Source organism: Mytilus californianus, unplaced genomic scaffold, assembly GCF_021869535.1.
Source record: "Mytilus californianus isolate M0D057914Y unplaced genomic scaffold, xbMytCali1.0.p SCAF_72, whole genome shotgun sequence".
NCBI lineage: Eukaryota > Metazoa > Mollusca > Bivalvia > Mytilida > Mytilidae > Mytilus > Mytilus californianus.
Window position 1 is genome coordinate 331167 of NW_026262726.1, and position 17724 is coordinate 348890.

The following is a 17724-nucleotide window of genomic DNA, read 5'->3' on the forward strand; positions in this document are numbered from 1 at the left end:
CAAATGTGGGACCACGATATTAACCCTTCTACAGTACATACATGTATCCCTTACAATTAACATGTCATTTTAGAATGACTTTATAAAAAGCTCCTAAAAATATTTGCATCAGTATAGTTCAATATTGCGATAATTAAACAACCATGCCTAAGTTTAAACTTTCACACCGAGACAACTTGGAAATCATTGCCCTTTACAGACAGAGTTGGCCCGTGCATGCCATTGTTAGGAGGTTAGCTGAAATAGGTATAGATGTAACCTGGGGTACGGTGAAGAATGTCATCAAACGATACCAATACGGCAAGATTGGATATGAAAACTTCAATCATAAAGACCAAAATCTACCGAAATTTCAGTACATAACAGATCAAGACATCAACTTTGTGAAGACAGCACTGACTGATAATCCAACAAGAACAGCTACCGATATTAAACATATCTTAGCAGACAAAGGCACTCACACCAGTAAGTCAACTGTGAGAAAAGTCATTGATGAAGCCGGATTCACAGCTTCTAAACCCAGATACGGTCAAATGGTTAGAGACGTAAACAAGCAGAAACGGGTCCAATTTGCCAGAGAGGTCATTGCAAACGACGATCATTTTAACAATGTCATTTTTACAGACGAGTGCTCCGTGCAGTTGCATAACAACAAGATAGTTATCTACCGAGAGAAAGACTCTGTAGCACCGGTTTATCCTTTTCTGTCTATTCAGCCGTAAATTCTTTCATAAATTGGTTCGGCTGATCTAGGTCAAATTCCAGCAGTGATTGACATGAGAAAATGAACGTAGAGGCTCTTACGGGGAATGTGAAATCGGAAGAAAAATAAGTTTATAGTTTAAAACTGATTAATTTCCAAAGTTTTAAGTGAATAACAATTGATTTGTACATGACTTATATCTAGCATGATGAAATATCTAACTAAGCTGAAATAAACAATTTCAATGTTCATATTATAGCTAATAAATAAAAACTGAAATATTTTTTATCCGTAATTTCATCTATTAAAAGAGTGAAATATGTTACAGGATGCTATCATTCATTAATCTATAAAATGTACAAGTAAGATTACAAATTTATCAATCACAGCTACAGATTAATTTACGACCTTCCAACAAGGTATTACACAGGTACATCACTGCAGGGGTAATTACAGTCAGGCGGATGTCCGACTAGTCCGTCTTCTTGTCCCGTTGGGACATATATAGGAGCAAGACTTAAAATGTACTGTAGTTCGTTACATTTTTTTATTTTTTCACTAGAAATAAGTCTTGGTTTTAAAATTTTGAAGAAAATGAGCAACCTTTAATTATAACAAAACATATTTATAAACTGAGAAATATTTTATTTCATTACAAAAAAACATTATCATACAGATTTTCTTAATTTATATTCAGATATTTTGAAATATAACATTGATAAAACACTGACTAATTATTATACCATGAGTGGGTATTTCTAAATACAGGTTATATAGATTTTCAAATCAGCATTGTTCATTTTTTAGACCAATCTATTGAATGAATGTCTCCGTAGACAGATCTGAAAATTCTTAAACTTCCTCTATATTCGTCAACGATAAAGCTTGTGTCGGAACCCGCATGATGACAAATAGTATAATCTACGCATAAAGTTATTTGACCTTTTCCAGTTTCGATTTTGGTATATGATCCGGGTCCAACATTTCTTGTGGTTGTATGACGACCATGGCCTAACGCTACATGTATAGATTGATCTGATCTATTGACAATGTAACTGTTATCTCTGCCTAAAAAAAAACCAAAATATAATTAAATAAATATATAACTGAATCAAACCAGCTTTTTTTTTGTGTCTTCTGTTTCTGTTATATCGTTGTTTGTTTGCTGTTTGTTAGTGTGCTCCTATTTCTGTGTATTAGTTTGATTATGTTTAACAATTATTTAGCTGCAACGATCTTCCTTATTATATTGGTAATATTGTCGAATCTATCGTGCTGTCTATGGTATTTGTTTTTGGTAATTTTGGGTCTTAAATGCTATGCGACATCGTACGTCTTTGAGTCGGGTAATTAACAGGTGTACTCTTAATACTTAACCCTTCTTATTGTCATGTCATTAAAAAGACGATATCAAAGGTCATTTTATTATATATCACAATAATCAATTTACTAAATAAAAATAAGCAGTTTCACACTTTAATTAAACCCACTAGTCACAACTATAGTAAACACATTTTATACCTATAGTCATCACCGATTTGTTATTACGAGTCAATGACAATATGTCGACTTGAGATGATAACTTCCAAAAATATCTTAATGATACACAAGAAGTCAACTGTTTTACTAACTGACGACAGGTTATAGAGCTTAATAATTGACACCACAGAAGGACGCAAAACAAATACATCCAGATTTAGACAATATGTGGAAGACAGAGGTTTTCAACATGTTAGTCATGCTACGATATTTGAGATCTAGAGCTACTTAAAATAGATAAATGTTTATTATATTTATGAAACGTTTCTAATGCATATTTAAAAAAAATACCTATATAGTCCAAATAACCAAACGAGTATATACTCATATGGTCCGACCATATGAGTATACGCATATGGTCCAAATACTCATATGGTCCGGAGCATACATATAGACAAGACAGATGTAGCATTTTGGAAGTCAAGAACGAGAAATACAATTGTAAAAGGGCAGAGAAGTGACATACTGCTATAACATTGGAGGAGGAAACGAGGAATAACTACAAAGTACAAAAAGTCTTAAAGGAAACAGGTCGGTTTTGCAAAATAAAAAGGACAAAACGCGAGAAGTCAAAGTCATTATGAAAACTTACCCCACCAGGCATTAGTATTCTCTAACCAAAACACACAGACTAGCACGAGCACAGTAAATAGCTTTGACGACATTCTCCCTGTGAAGATAAATTTCTTAATTGATGAGTAAGATGGCAAGGAAATTTTACCTTATATTAATTATATTATATTATATTTAAAATTAATATATTATACTTTATATTAGTTATATTTTATTTTATATCAATCATATTTTATCCTATATTAATAATATTTTACTTTATATTAATTACATTTTATTCTATATTAATTTAATATTTAATATAATTGACTTTATATTAATGGTTTGTTTTATTTTCAATTTTTTTTTTATCAATTATATTAAATTCTTTATTAATCATATTCAATTTTATTTTATGTTAATTATATTTTATTTTAAATTAATAATATTTTATTTTAAATTAATTATATTTTATTTATATTAATTATATTTACGCTATATTAGTTATATGTTATTTTATAATATCATACTTTACTTTGTTTTAATTATATTTTACTTTGTATCAATTATATTTCACTAATAATTAATTATATTCGAATATTCTTTAATGCTGCAATACTTAATGCATATATACTAAATCATGTTTAACCCCACCGCATTTTTTCGCCTGTCCCAAGTCAGGAGCCTCTGGGTTTGTTAGTCTTGTATGATTGTTAATTTAAGTTTCTTGTGTATATTTCGGAGTTTAGTATGACGTCCATTATCACTGAACTAGTACACATTTTTGTTTAGGGACCAGCTGAAGCACACCTCCGGGTGCGGGAGTTTCTCGCTGCATTGAAGACCCATTGGTGGCCTTTGGCTGTTGTCTGCTCTTTGGTCGGGTTGTTGTCTCTTTGACACATTCCCCATTTCCATTCTCAATTTTAATTAGTATTCAGTTTTCGAAAACGTTTTGATTTTAATATTACATAAAATCAAATTAACAAGACTAAATCTTATTTTTGAGCCTATTTGTCACGAAAAACTGTTTGGCTATTTTAATTTTAAACGCATACTAAAAAATATACAAATGAAGAAATCTTACCAGAGTATGATGATCAGCAATATCTGTAGATGTATTAATTTTATAAATACAGCAGTATAAATAGTTTAGTGAACAAGCACCTCTTCGGTCAAAAACGGAAATTGGTAGTTAAATTACATATTATTATATAAATAAGTACTTATATATGATCATCTATTAGTGTTCTTGGAACCGAATAATGTCAAGTTTGTATTAAAAAAGTTTAAAATAGCACATTGCCCAGTATAACCAACCCTTGGAAGCCATAATAATTTTTGTTAATTTTCTTGATTTTTAGTTCTACCAAAAATTACTCATTTTAACAAGTACATGGTATGCAATTATTTAAGAATCAACTTACTGTGCCTGTAGTGGCATATACCTCAACATAATGCATGATCAACCCAGAAGATTCATATTCATACGTTAGATATTCATTTAGATTTTCAATTAATGTCACGTAATAAAATTTATTTGCAAAGTCAGTAACAAATTTCTCCTAAATGGTTTTTTGTTTTAAGCTGACAGTGGTAAGATTGGATTCCTAATTGTTTCAACCCTTAAACCTTGAGGAGGAAGACACCTTGCATCATAATCAACACAGAGTTCCATTTAATTAAGGGCTGAAAAGCAAAATAACAATTAAACCGAACTCGATAGAAAATTCAAAACGGAAAGACAAAATCAAAAGCACATCAAACGAATGAAAAACAAATGTCTTCTTTCAGTCATTCCCTCATGTAGAAAACGATGGATTTAACCTGGTTTATAGCTAGTTAAATACTCACTTGTATGACAGTTGTATAGAAATCCATTATATTGACAACAATGTATGAGCAAAACAAACAGACATAATGCATGTTATGGGTCAAGTTGTCAAAAAATGGGGTACAACAGTCAGCGTTGTGTTATAATCTTAATCACTATAAAACAATTAACTCATGCAAAAAGAACATTAAATGGCTCAAAGACACTCTATAGACAAAGTAAATAAGCAAAAATGAAAGAAAAGATAACAAAACATGACAATAGCGCAATAACACAATAGCGGGATGTATAAATACCCATCTACCACAACAGTCTATTACCAAAAATGGAATTCACAGTAAATTAAAATATACAAAGACAAATAAAAACACTAAGACACGTAATTAAGATGATAAACAACATCAGTAACTAGACTCTTTACTTCAAAACCATCGTGTATTATTTGTGATATTGATACTGAATATTTATCAACAAGGTCTGGTATCTTCCGATGATTTTTTGTAACATGTATGATCATGAAGACTCTGTATTTCCTCCTACATGTATTGTTATAGTCGGTTATTAGTAGTTTTCAAATACCACGCGTGTCCTTGGTTATTGGCGCATGTCATTTATAGAGTTTTGTTTGCTTTAAAGATTTTGTGTCAGTTCCAGGTATCCAGTGATCAAAAATTGTATCATAAGATTTATTTCTCATTAGTCATATATTGAATTGAAGTCAAAGTTGATTATTCGTACTGGAATATAAAAATAATCCCACGTTTGCAAAAAGTGTTCAGGCTATTGACATTAGGATATTTTTTCTCGGAAAGTTCTTGATCCACTTAAAATATAATTTTCAAATATCATCTGTATAACATGTGAATACTTGAAAGATTTTATGTCAAGTGTATGTTAGGACGCCCTAATGTCAATTCCGAGAATATCTGATGATTATTATAAAGACGAATGGATGGCGTAAAAATTCCTGGTTCCATTGATGAGTCTAATTAGATGAATTTAAATATATATGTTTTACTTAATATTACCAGACCCCAGAAAACCATGATAATATCAACGACTCTTTTCACTAAAAAACCTTACAATGAAAATTGATCGTACGTTATACTGAAAAGTGTATGACTTTTATTGAGTAATTTCAATCTTAAGATTTTTTGTGTAAAAATCCGCAGTTTGTTTTCTTCTGTAAAATATGTACTAGCAAACATTATTTACAAAAACAAGTGCAATTACAAGATAAAACACACGTCTATAGTGGTGTATACCTTAATATACAGTCGGCCAAATATTAAGCACCACCTATTGCATCGATTTTTTTTTCATTTAAAAAAAATCAGTTAGTCCTCGAAAAAAAGAAAACATTCATGTAGCAATTTTGTTAACATTTACCATAAACAAACCATAAAGTTTGGTCATTAATGCAGAATATGCATACCCAGCTTACAATGATATGAGAAGCAATCCTATACTGTAACACCACCAGCATCGAATGCTGTCGTTGGGCAAAGGTTGTTTTTGGTCATAGGAAGTTTTATTTTCCCGCCAAACTCGTATTCTGCTGTCTACTGGTCTTAACAGAAAGCGACTTTCATCTGATTAATGAATTTTTTTGCCAGCTCTTATGTTCCAGTGTCGATGGCCATTAGCCCAATGAAACCTGATTATACGGTGCCCAGCTGTTAGGGCTGGTCTCTTGACAATACAACGTGCTCTTATGTTGCCTTTATGAAGTCGACGGACCAATGTTCGAACACTAACACGACCACTTGGAGGCCAGTGGTGTATAAATTGTGGGGCAGGAGTAAATGGGTTGGCTTTAGCACGACGAAAAAGCAGTCTGTCATCACGACGGGTAGTAAAACATGATCTTCCGGACCTTGATCTATCTTTTACAGTTCCTGTGTCAACATGACGTTGTAAAAGTCTGACAATGACGGTGTGATTAACATTGAAATGGTTACTGTTCCTAGTGCTCCTACCGTCATTGTGCATGCGAATTGCTTGCCAACGTTCAGCCACAGATAACTTACGCCTTGCCATATTGCACAATGACTGGATGAAATTCAAATTTCACCTGTACGCGTGATTGTAGGCAGATGATTAAAAGCTATCAAAACTGTATATTTGTAAAGTGCAGATGACCTTTGATAAAAAGTTGCTTGACGTGTTTTTCGAAGTTCAATATTTTTGGTCGTAACGAACTTTTTTAGTGTATGTTAAAGGCAAATCATAACACTAAACATAAATAATTTGTTCGCAATTGTTAAAAAAATATTGCTAGTTATATTTAGGTGGTGCTTAACTTTTGAGGGACTGTATACAATGTATTGATCAATTCATATAATTGATATGTATATTTTGTAATGCTGGTCAATACACATCTCCTAACAAAGTTTATTTTGCAAAGTCTTTAACTTTGTTCCTATCTATTAAAAATGGCAACAGTAGTAAACGCTGTTCGAAAGTCATAAATCGATTGAGAGAAAACAAATCCGGGACACACATTAACTATAAGAGGAAAATAACGAAACAACGGAAACACTGAACCGCCACAAAAAACAAACGACAATGAAACACACATAGAAACGAACTGAATGATCATAATAACTGCCATTTTCCCGACTTGGTGAAGGAAATTTTAAGAAAAAATGATTGGTTGAACCTGGTTTTGTGGCTAGCCAAACCTCGCGCTTTTATGGCAATGTTAAATATAACACTAAAATGACAACAATACATGACAGGACTACAGTACAAATAAATGCAAGAACATTCAGGACAGAGAAATACACAAATAAACAATACAATAGGACATTTCGATATGCTAAAAGTTATCAAAATGTGTATTGTATTTACGGGTTAATCAAATTAGACTTCAATTGAATTCATGACTTATGAAAAATAAATTTTATGGTACTTTGTTTTGATCCAGGAATACCTGGAAGTGTAAAGTTTTTAGTGAAAATATTATTAGTTACATAGTGTGCTAGTGACCTAATATGGTATATATATGGTGTTCAGTAAATTCCGTATGGGGTGAGAGCGAAGCTCCAATCCCCATATGGAACTTACTCTCCCAATAAATAACGTATTCGTCACTACCACACTGTGTAACGAATTTATCTTACCGACCATCTTAACATGTGGTATTTGATAGATAGACTAGACGATAGACTAGCGACCTATCAAAGTGAGCAAGTCAATACCGTGAACATAAAGAAACTACTTCCATTGTTCATACAAAAACAAATGCCAACAATAATAACGTGTTAGCTTTATATGTGTTCTATGAATTTATTTCAATCTTTCATCATTGATTTGTTGAAACCTTTAAGATTTTTTTCTCAGTACCGTTTTGCTATAAAGAGACGTAACACCACTACTAACCATGTATTGAAATGAGCCCCGCCTACTAACCTAATATGGAATATACACGGTCTCCATGCTGTTGCTTTTACCCAATTATATTCCTAGAAATGTACAATAACGGGTGTTAAACGGACATTTTTTATGAATAAAGTCACACGTGCATTTAATGAGTTCATATATACTTTATCGTACACCTTGTTTTATAAATATAATTATATGACAAGTGTTCATAAAATTTATTATTTAAAAGCTTACTATGTCCCAAAATGTTGAAATCAAATAAAGTATGTACGAAGTTATTGACTGGAAGAGTAATTGCAACCATACAATGTTTCTATGTACAAACTTCTCCTAGGTTTGCTTTGCAATTAGGCTGAAACTTTGATATCGTATAAATTGAACTACACGGAGGATTCCTCCTTTTTTTTTCGTGTTCAAGGAACTTGCTTATGTCGAACTGTGATAGCGCAAAATCAGTCTCAACATCAATAAACGTCCACCCATTTTGGATACAGGGATGGAAAATGAAAAAAAAGAATTATTTCACGTGATCATAACATAGGTCTACTCGAAGTAATGCGCATGAAATTAAACAAAAACGAAACAACAACACAAAACACAATGAGTGGATAAAAAAATTCAAACGAGACAAAATAATTCATTTTGATTGAATGTTATTCCCCATAAAACAAAGAAACAGCTTTTTTCTATATTGCTATAAATTGTTCTTTTCTTATTAATCGTGACAATATTTATATTCGTTGTGTTAATGTTGTCTGATAACTCTTTCGTATTTCAATTTCATACTTTGTTGAATTTTTAAATGTTTTAAATCTGTTGTTCATATTTTGTTGATTATTATCTTTCTTTGGGAGAATGAGTCACGGAAGGGGGCATTCATCCCCATTTCAAAAGTAGGGGATACTGGAAACGGAAAAGGGAACCACAAGTCATATCTTCTTTGAATGCATGACGTTAAAATTCTAAATCCCTGGGATGCGTTTTAGTTGCTTTTAATCTCTGATGCATCATTTTTTTTATCATTCATTGTTTTTGGTTTTTAACTAGCTTTCAGTAACTGCGAGTACTCTCAAATCGTACTTTCTTGGTAATTTGATCCGTTGATACAATTTGTAAGGCTTCTTTTGTTATTTAATGTTTACTTAATTAGGGTTATATCTCGTCTCTCTATGTTATATATATACCAGCTTTGATAAGTGTTTGGTATGACTATAAATCTTCGCTTCTGTTGTATGAACTATGAACAACAAATTTATTTAGTTTGTAAAAAATATTTTCATTCTCCATTTATCCTGTATACCTTACAACACAATTATTTATCTGTGTACATTAAAGATAGAAAAGAAATTAGCAGTATCAATTACCTTTACTTTCCACTATATAGATGATGTTCTCTCACTAAATAATTAAAAATTTGGTGACTATGTTGAACGCATCGATCCCATCGAACTTGAGCTAAAGGATACAACAGATACTGTTAAGTCTGCCTCATATCTTGACATTAATCTAGAAATTGACAATGACGGTCGGTTTAAAACTAACTTTACGACAAAAGAGATGATTTTAGCTTTCCAATTGTAAACTTCCATTTCTATGTAGCAACATTCAAGCAGCACTTGCATCCGGAGGTATATATCTCTCAATTGATACGATATTCTCGGGCTTGTATTTTCTAAAATGATTTTCTTGATAAAGGGTTGCTGTTCACAAAGAAGCTATAAAACCAAGAGTTCCAATTCAATGGTGTAATTAAAATCATCCCTTTGTTAATTTAACGGACCCCATCACGAGTTGGTTGACCGGTATTGAATAACCGTTTCACAGATGATAGCGGATATATTCCTAGTGTCGTAATTACAACCCCGTCCCCTTTTCACGAATGTGACCTACCAAATTAGACTTGTAATCGGGTTTGTATTAACATGAGGAACACGGCGGGTGACACTTATAGAGCAGGATCTGCTCATCCTTCCAGAGTACTTGAGATCCCTTCCGTTTTTTCGTAGGGTTCGCGTTGCTCATTCTTTAGTTTTCTATGTTGTGTTTTGTGTACTATTGTTTGACTATTGTTTTTTTTTTCTTTTTTAGAATTGTCTGTTCGTTGTCGATATATGAGTTGAATGTCCCTCTGGTATCTTTAGCCCTTCTTTCTTAGATTATATCCTATTTAAGTCTCCTTTAATTCAAACTAGACAAACGATCAATGAGAGTAATTAGTCGATCTAATGACTGTCAGATCAATATTATACAAATATTGATAGCTTGCAACAATTTTTGGGAAACTAAGTATGAATGAAAAGACATAAAAAAAAATGTATAACTATCTACCAAAATTCAAATGATGTTAATATTATCAAAACTAGGTCACCATACGACTTTAGACTATGAGCAACGCCCATACTCTATTTTAAAATCACCTTAAAAAGACACATGAGGTCCTTTAAGCGTGTCTTGAAATTAATGATATATCTTAACAACCTCTGGAGTTTTTGCTTATATTTTATTGATAAATGCAAATGAGTACCTTTTATTATGAATGTTACTTACTTGTTTCAATGCCTCTAAAATCTACAGAAATTATCCACGAAATTACACTAAGTGAATGATCCGGTGAAAATGCAATTTCATTTGATTAACTAGACAGGGGATATGAAAGTAAAAAGGAAAATCAGAATGGTAATCAATGTTGAAAATGCTTCACACGGGATATGGGCTTATATTCTTTGTCACTGTCAGAGCCCTATAAACAAACACTGGCAGGGAAATCAAGATTAATTTCCCACAACTGTCAAATTCAAGGGAATATTTGTTTCTACTCTTTTTCGTATGAAACGGATGTGACGTAATATGATTTGGTGGTATTACACCTAAAGAAGACCTTTTTAGATGAACTGAATGTGCGTTTTTTTGTAATACTGCTTATTTCAAGCATTACTGTCAAGTTTTGTCATAATCAGTTCATTAGTTTGAGAGAAATCTAGTGTAATGTGAGACAACATCTACATCGATTTGAACAAAGTTTCTTCGAAAAATCCAAATCACGCCGCATCATGATAGAAGATAGTGTGGACCAATACACGAATAAATATTCATCCCATCTGCCTACAAACAGTTGAATATGAAACAAAAGAGGGACGAAAGATACCAGAGGGACAGTCAAACTCATAGATCGAAAACAAACTGACAACGCCATGGCCAAAAATAAAAAGACAAACAGACAAATAATAGTGCAGATGACACAACATAGAAAACAAAAGATCACCCTGAGATGAAATACTACTAATGTACCTCTTTTTCTACATCATAAGGTCCCTTTTGGTCCATTTATACCATTAATTTCCTAAAAATTTCAACTTTTTAGGCCAATAAATCAAAGGTTGTGTGTATCTATCCACATTTATGCAAGACATATGATAATAAATGAGTAGTTGAAGTGTTCAAGCTGAATGAACAATCCATAATAAAGTTTAATGACTCCATGGAGATTTAAATAAGTCCTTATGTAAAACTAAGGTTTACGCCGCGCTACAGAGAGGGACATAAAAAGCTTCCTCCTTAGTGAATGATTTGTTGTAGCTGCTTCTTTAATAATTTCATTTACTAATAACTGTATATTTAATAATATATTACTTAGAAAAACGTTTTTTCTGTTTTAGCAAAATATAGGAAATAAGGAGAAAAAGTCAGAAAAAGCTCCCAAAAATACTGAGTATGGCTTGCTCTGCCTACAAATATTTATGGTAGAGTCAAATTTCAAGGCAATTTTCTCTCAAAATTTGTTTTTGATACTTAATCCACTCAGAATATTTCATTTTTGTAATATTTCACTGAAATAGCATAAACTTTTAACAAATGAGAGTACATACATGTTACCATTTAGAACAGGAGAAGAGCTATCATTCCGGAAAGTCAATATTTGGCAAATAATCTATCGCTAATAGTGACAGGTCTAGTATGAAATTTCTATCCATCGTTTTATATTTTCACTAGAAATAAGTTTTCGTTTTAAAGTTCTGCAGAGTATGATATTATTTAATGATAACAAAAATATTAAAAGAAACAAATATTTAATTTCAGTACAGATCTTCTAAATTGCATAAGATATTTTGAAATATGTCATAGATAACACACTCTCTAATTAATAAAACATGAGTGGATATTTTCAAATACAGGTTATATAGATTTTCAAATCAGCGTTGTTAATTTTTTACCAATCTATTGAATGAATGTCACCATATACAGACTGGTAAAGCCTTACACTTCCTCCATATGACTCGACGATAAAGCTTGTGTCGGTACTCGCTCTACGACAAACATCATTCTCTACGCATAAAGTTAACGAGCCTTTTCCCGTTTCGATTTTTGTCCATGATCCAGGTCCAACATTTCTTCTGTATGCATGACCACCATATGCCAAGGATACTCTTATTGTTCGATCTGTTCTATTGACAACATAAGTGTTATCTCTGCCTAATATAAAACAAAATCAAATGATTAAGATTAAAATTAATATATGATATAAACAAACCAGAATACTTTTGTCTTCTGTTCGTGTTATATCTGTGATCTTGTGCTGTTTGTCAGTGTGCTTTTATCTCCGTGTATTAATTTGTTTATATTAACTATTATCGAGTTACAATAAAAACTGTATTATATTGGTCATATTCTCAAATGTATCATGTTGTCTCTGGTGAAACATTACGAGATTTTGTGTCTTCATTTCTCTTCAACTTTATTTTGCCTTTTACCTTGTTTTGATCACTGGTAAATGAAACGCGCTTTTTTTATCACTGGTAGCCAAAACGCGCGTCTGGCGTACAAAAAAAAATAAGATGGAAATAATCTAAAATCTGTTATTGTTATTTGACTTTAATATAACAAAATACAAAATTTTGAAAGGTTGTAAGCAGATTCTGCTCCACATGTTACACTCGTCGTGTTTCTCATATAAGTACACACCCGCTAATAAGTCGGTTAGTTGCATTAGGGGAAAAGGAGTGGAAGTGTGGTTACGACAATTGGAGACAGTTTGATTTGAACTATTTCCGAATGTAGAAAAAGGCTATAGAAGGCATGTGTAGTGGTTTTTCTTGTTTTGAGTAAGTTACAGTTTAATATGTTTGGTCTGCCGGCCTTTATTATTGGCACTGAATTGAAACAGGCATGCATATGTTTTGAAAGCTGCAGTTGCGAACGATTTTTAAATATTTAAAAAAAACCAGATGTTTAGGAAAGAAAATATTACTGATATTTCAGAAAAATGTGTGAACAAAAAACAAAAATATGAACTTTAAACAGGTTACTATAGTATTCTTTCGGAAGTTTGAAGAGCCACTTTTTCACCTCAATTAACTAGTTTTTTATTACAGCTGACTTAAAACAAAAGTTTTGCAGTTGATATAAATACAATGTATGACTTGTTAATAAGAAGGGTTGGTTTAACGTCAATGCAACTGCATCAAATGTTCAAAAGGGAACCAAAGAAAGCTTAACGAAATAGAAATGTTGTATAACTGTCACTTACAACTTTTCACAAAATACAATAGTTAGTTAGAGTGATATCTTTAGCAATTAGCATTTAACATATCTAAACAGTTTTCTTGATGGTACAAATGGGAAGACAATTAAATACTGTGTTAAAAGTGACAACTTAAGTAAGAAATAGAAATATAGCACGACAACAAGCAGTTTGCTAAACCCATTACTCGATAATTTTGTAAATTGATATGATATCAATCGATTGTAAAAAGATCTCCTCTATTTTAAATACAAAATTTAAAGGACCTACATTACAAATTAAATTAAGGTCTGTTCAGTTTATGTTCAAATTATTCAGTAGTGTCATTTATCTATGCACATAAACATCATTCTGAATTGTCTAAAATATTACTGCACAGTACTGAATTGACTGCAAACAAAATTGTCTGGACAGTACTGAATTTACCACAGTGGATAATTCTGAAAATTGACTGAAAGACCTAACATGATTTGTTGAGTAATTATCGAGACTTCACAGATGATGTGGAGATCAAACTGAATAGTTTAAATATGTAAAATTCATTTACTATTGATATAGGGGTTATAGTCTAAATTGCTTAGTTTAAATGTTAAATATTGTGAATTAGTCAGTTTAAAATAAACAACTTACGATAATTATGGATATTTGGTATGCATTTGTATTAGTATAAGCACATCATTGACACGAATAAATTTGACACGGAACCATCATAGTCATGCTTAAATGACTTTGAATATTTTTTCGTCCTCAACATGCATGCAATATTTGCCATTTGACGTTAATTAAGCAACCAACAATTAATCAATCAATTGAATATCTAGCAAAGTCAACATACAAAGTATTGCCGTTAAAACTTCAACATATTTTTATTTAACTTTATAAGTTACAGATAGACTAGCCAAATGTACCATTTTTGAATGAAAAATACTTGTGTAAAAGATGTTACATGCTGCTATAGTATTGCACGCGAAACGAGGAACAAGACTAAGATTCATGAGGGGGTTAAATATAAAAAATATCAACGATTCAAATAATTCGACAGATGTTTATTTGAGATTGAAGATGTTGAAGTGTTCCTTATAAACAGAGAAAAATCGAGATTTCTATAAAAAGTTTCAAAGGTTAAAAGGTCAGTAATTGCGCGACAAACTAATGTCATTATGAAAACTTACCCCACCAGGCATAAGTATTCTCTAACCAGAACACACAGACTAACACAAGTACAGTAAACAGCTTTGACGACATTCTTCCTGTGAAGACAAAGTTTTTTGATAAATGAATAAGATTGTTAGGAAATTTTATTCTACTTTCTATTAATTCCACTTTAATTTCTATTAACTGAATTCGAATACTTTTTACTGCTACATTAATTTATGCATGTATATTTGCGTTTTATTGAATCACATTTCACACTCAAACTTACAAGACAAAATCATTCATCTGAGCATCCTATTTCACAAGAAAAAAATGTTTGGCAATTTTCATTTTAAACTCGAAAAGGTACAAATGAGTGAAAACTTACCAGAGTTTGAAGATTAGCAATTACTGTAAATGTATTAATTTCACAAATACAGCAGTATAAATAGTTAAGTTAACAAGCACCTCTTCGGTCAAAAACGGAAATTGGTAGTTAAATTACATATTATCAAGCAAATAAGTGCTTCGATGTGACCAACTATTAGTGTTCTTGGAATCAAATAATGTCAAGTCTGTATTAAAAGAAGTTTAAAATAACACATTATCCAGTACATATGTATTACCAACCCTTGTAAACCATGATAATTTCTGTTTATTGTCTTTAGTTAAAATAGTTCTACCACATACTTACTTATTTAAAAAAGTTGTACGGTTATTTAAGAAAAGGCATGATTGATCTCACCAATTATTGTTTTTTGTCGTCAAGTTACCATGGCTGTAGTGGCATATACCTTAAAATAATGCATTGATGAAATCATAAGATTAATATTCCTATCTTAGATAGATATTCAATTAATGTCAAGTAAGAAAGTTTTGTATTGCAAGGTCACTACCAAATTTCATGACTACTAAATGGTTTTTGCAGTAAACTAATAATAGTAAGTATTTGATTCCTAATTGTTTCACCCTAAAAAGGAAAACACCATTCATCATAATCAACATAGACATCCATTTAATTATTGACTAAAGAACATATACTACTATTTCTGATCAATGAATACTTGGCAGGGATACAAATCGATAATGTAGATGATACTTTATAAATGTCACACGTCCATACCAAATGCCTGAATTTCTTGCAATGAAATCTTGAAACAATAAGGTAAATTTATAACGTGTAGGAGAGGCTCCAGCAGCTCAAACATATATGTTTGTAAAGAAACATGAATATTTTACAAATTTAAACCAATTTGATATTTTGTGCGCTCGATGTAAATATAGTTTGTGCTCAATTTTCCATATAATATATTGTGCACTCAAATTTGTATTGAGCGTCTGGTAGGACGCACTAATGTCTCCTGTTCAGAGATATAAGCCAGTCAAAATGGGGAATTCTTTTTAGACATGAATTTGATTTTGGGGAAAGACTCGCGTTTCTCGCGAAAAATCATAACTACATTTCTTTTTATCAACATCGGAAAGGAATACTCAAAAAGCTGTGTATGTCGAAAGTCTATAAGTCAATTAAAGCAATTGAATATACATGTATGATCATGTTAATGAAAAGTCTATCAAAGCTATGAATTGTGTGTGAAAATCTCAGATTTTTCACATTTGACAAGAAATTATTTTATATGTTTGAAGATTCTGTATTGCCTCCTATATGTTCTGTTTTAGTCAGTAAATAGTACTTCACATATACCACGCATGTCCTTGGGTATGGGCGCATGTCATTTATATACTGTTATTCTCTTTAAAGATTTGTGTCAGTTTTAGGTATCCTTAGATCACAAATAGTATTATCAGATGTGGCTTTTCATAAGTCATGAACTAAATTAAAGTCAAAGTTGATTATTCATACTGGAATATAAAGATATTCATACTTTTCCAAAAACTGTTTCAGGCTATTGACATTTCAATTTTTTTTCTCGGACAGTACTTGATCCACTAAAAATATAACTTTCAAATAGTATCTGGATACTATGTGTATGTTTAAAATAATACTTAAAACTTTATTATGTCAAGTGTGCGTTATGACGCTCTAATGTCAGTTTCGTGAGTGTCTGGTGATTATTATGTAGACGAAACACGCACCTAGCGTACACAATTTTAATCATGGTATCTATAATGAGTTTATTTAGATAAGCTTAAAATATCTCTCTACCCAGTATTACTCGACCCTAGAAATCTATGATAATTTCAAGTTGTTTTCTTCCGTTAGAATGGTCTACCAAAAACATAAAACAAGTACAATTTCATGATTTATCACACCAATGTCTTTCTTTTGTCATCAATTTACAAACGTCTATAGTCTATAGTGGCGTATACCTTAAAATAATGTATTGATCAAATCTTATGATTTATATGTATATCTTGCAAAGATGTTCAATGCATATCACTTAACAAAGTTATTAACTTCATATCTACTATTATATTAAACGGATATTTGTAAGTATATGTTTGACTCCTAGTTGTTTCATCTTAAAAAGGAAGACAGCTTTCAGCATAATCAACATAGAATTCAATTTAATTCATGACTTATGAAAACTAAATATTATGATACTATTTTTGATTCAAGGATACCTGGAAGTGTAAAGTCTTCAATAAAAATAACACTATATAAATGACATGCACCCATACACAAGTACTGGATTTTTTGCAATGATATCCTTGCATCCAAATATGGAGGAGTTGTCACGTTTAGATCTGAGAAACAAGCCTTACTAAAGACTCCAAAAGCATAAAAATATCAACGAACGAAATCTACCAAGCCCTTCTCGCACATATCATGCTTGCTCTTTCTACTTTAGTGTTTGAGGTATTGGACAACTATTTACATTTACTGCCCTGCAAAAAAGTCTAAAGATTTGATAGATATTAATAAAATATTATACGGACTGTATGAAATGAAATCGTATTTACAAATAAAACGGCAAAACAAAAGTCCTTCATCTGTGTTAATATGTAATAAAAAGTACTAAACATGTCCACCCTGTACACTAAATAGGGAACAAATAACAGCTGAAAATTCACTAAACAATTGTTTTCAATATG

At 31.5% G+C, this 17724-nt stretch overlaps 2 long non-coding RNA genes across 2 annotated transcripts; both read right to left on the reverse strand.

The window, feature by feature from the left end:
• Positions 1 to 1327: 1327 nt before the first annotated feature.
• On the reverse strand, positions 1328 to 3907 carry LOC127710349 (uncharacterized). Its single transcript, XR_007986146.1, has 3 exons — positions 3882 to 3907; positions 2835 to 2912; positions 1328 to 1771 (listed from the first exon to the last, which is right to left on the reverse strand). It is a non-coding gene; the product is annotated as an uncharacterized LOC127710349 (long non-coding RNA).
• Positions 3908 to 12065: 8158 nt separating this feature from the next.
• Positions 12066 to 15111, reverse strand: LOC127710348 (uncharacterized). The gene is made up of 3 exons (XR_007986145.1): positions 15056 to 15111; positions 14706 to 14783; positions 12066 to 12485 (listed from the first exon to the last, which is right to left on the reverse strand). It is a non-coding gene; the product is annotated as an uncharacterized LOC127710348 (long non-coding RNA).
• Positions 15112 to 17724: the final 2613 nt, after the last annotated feature.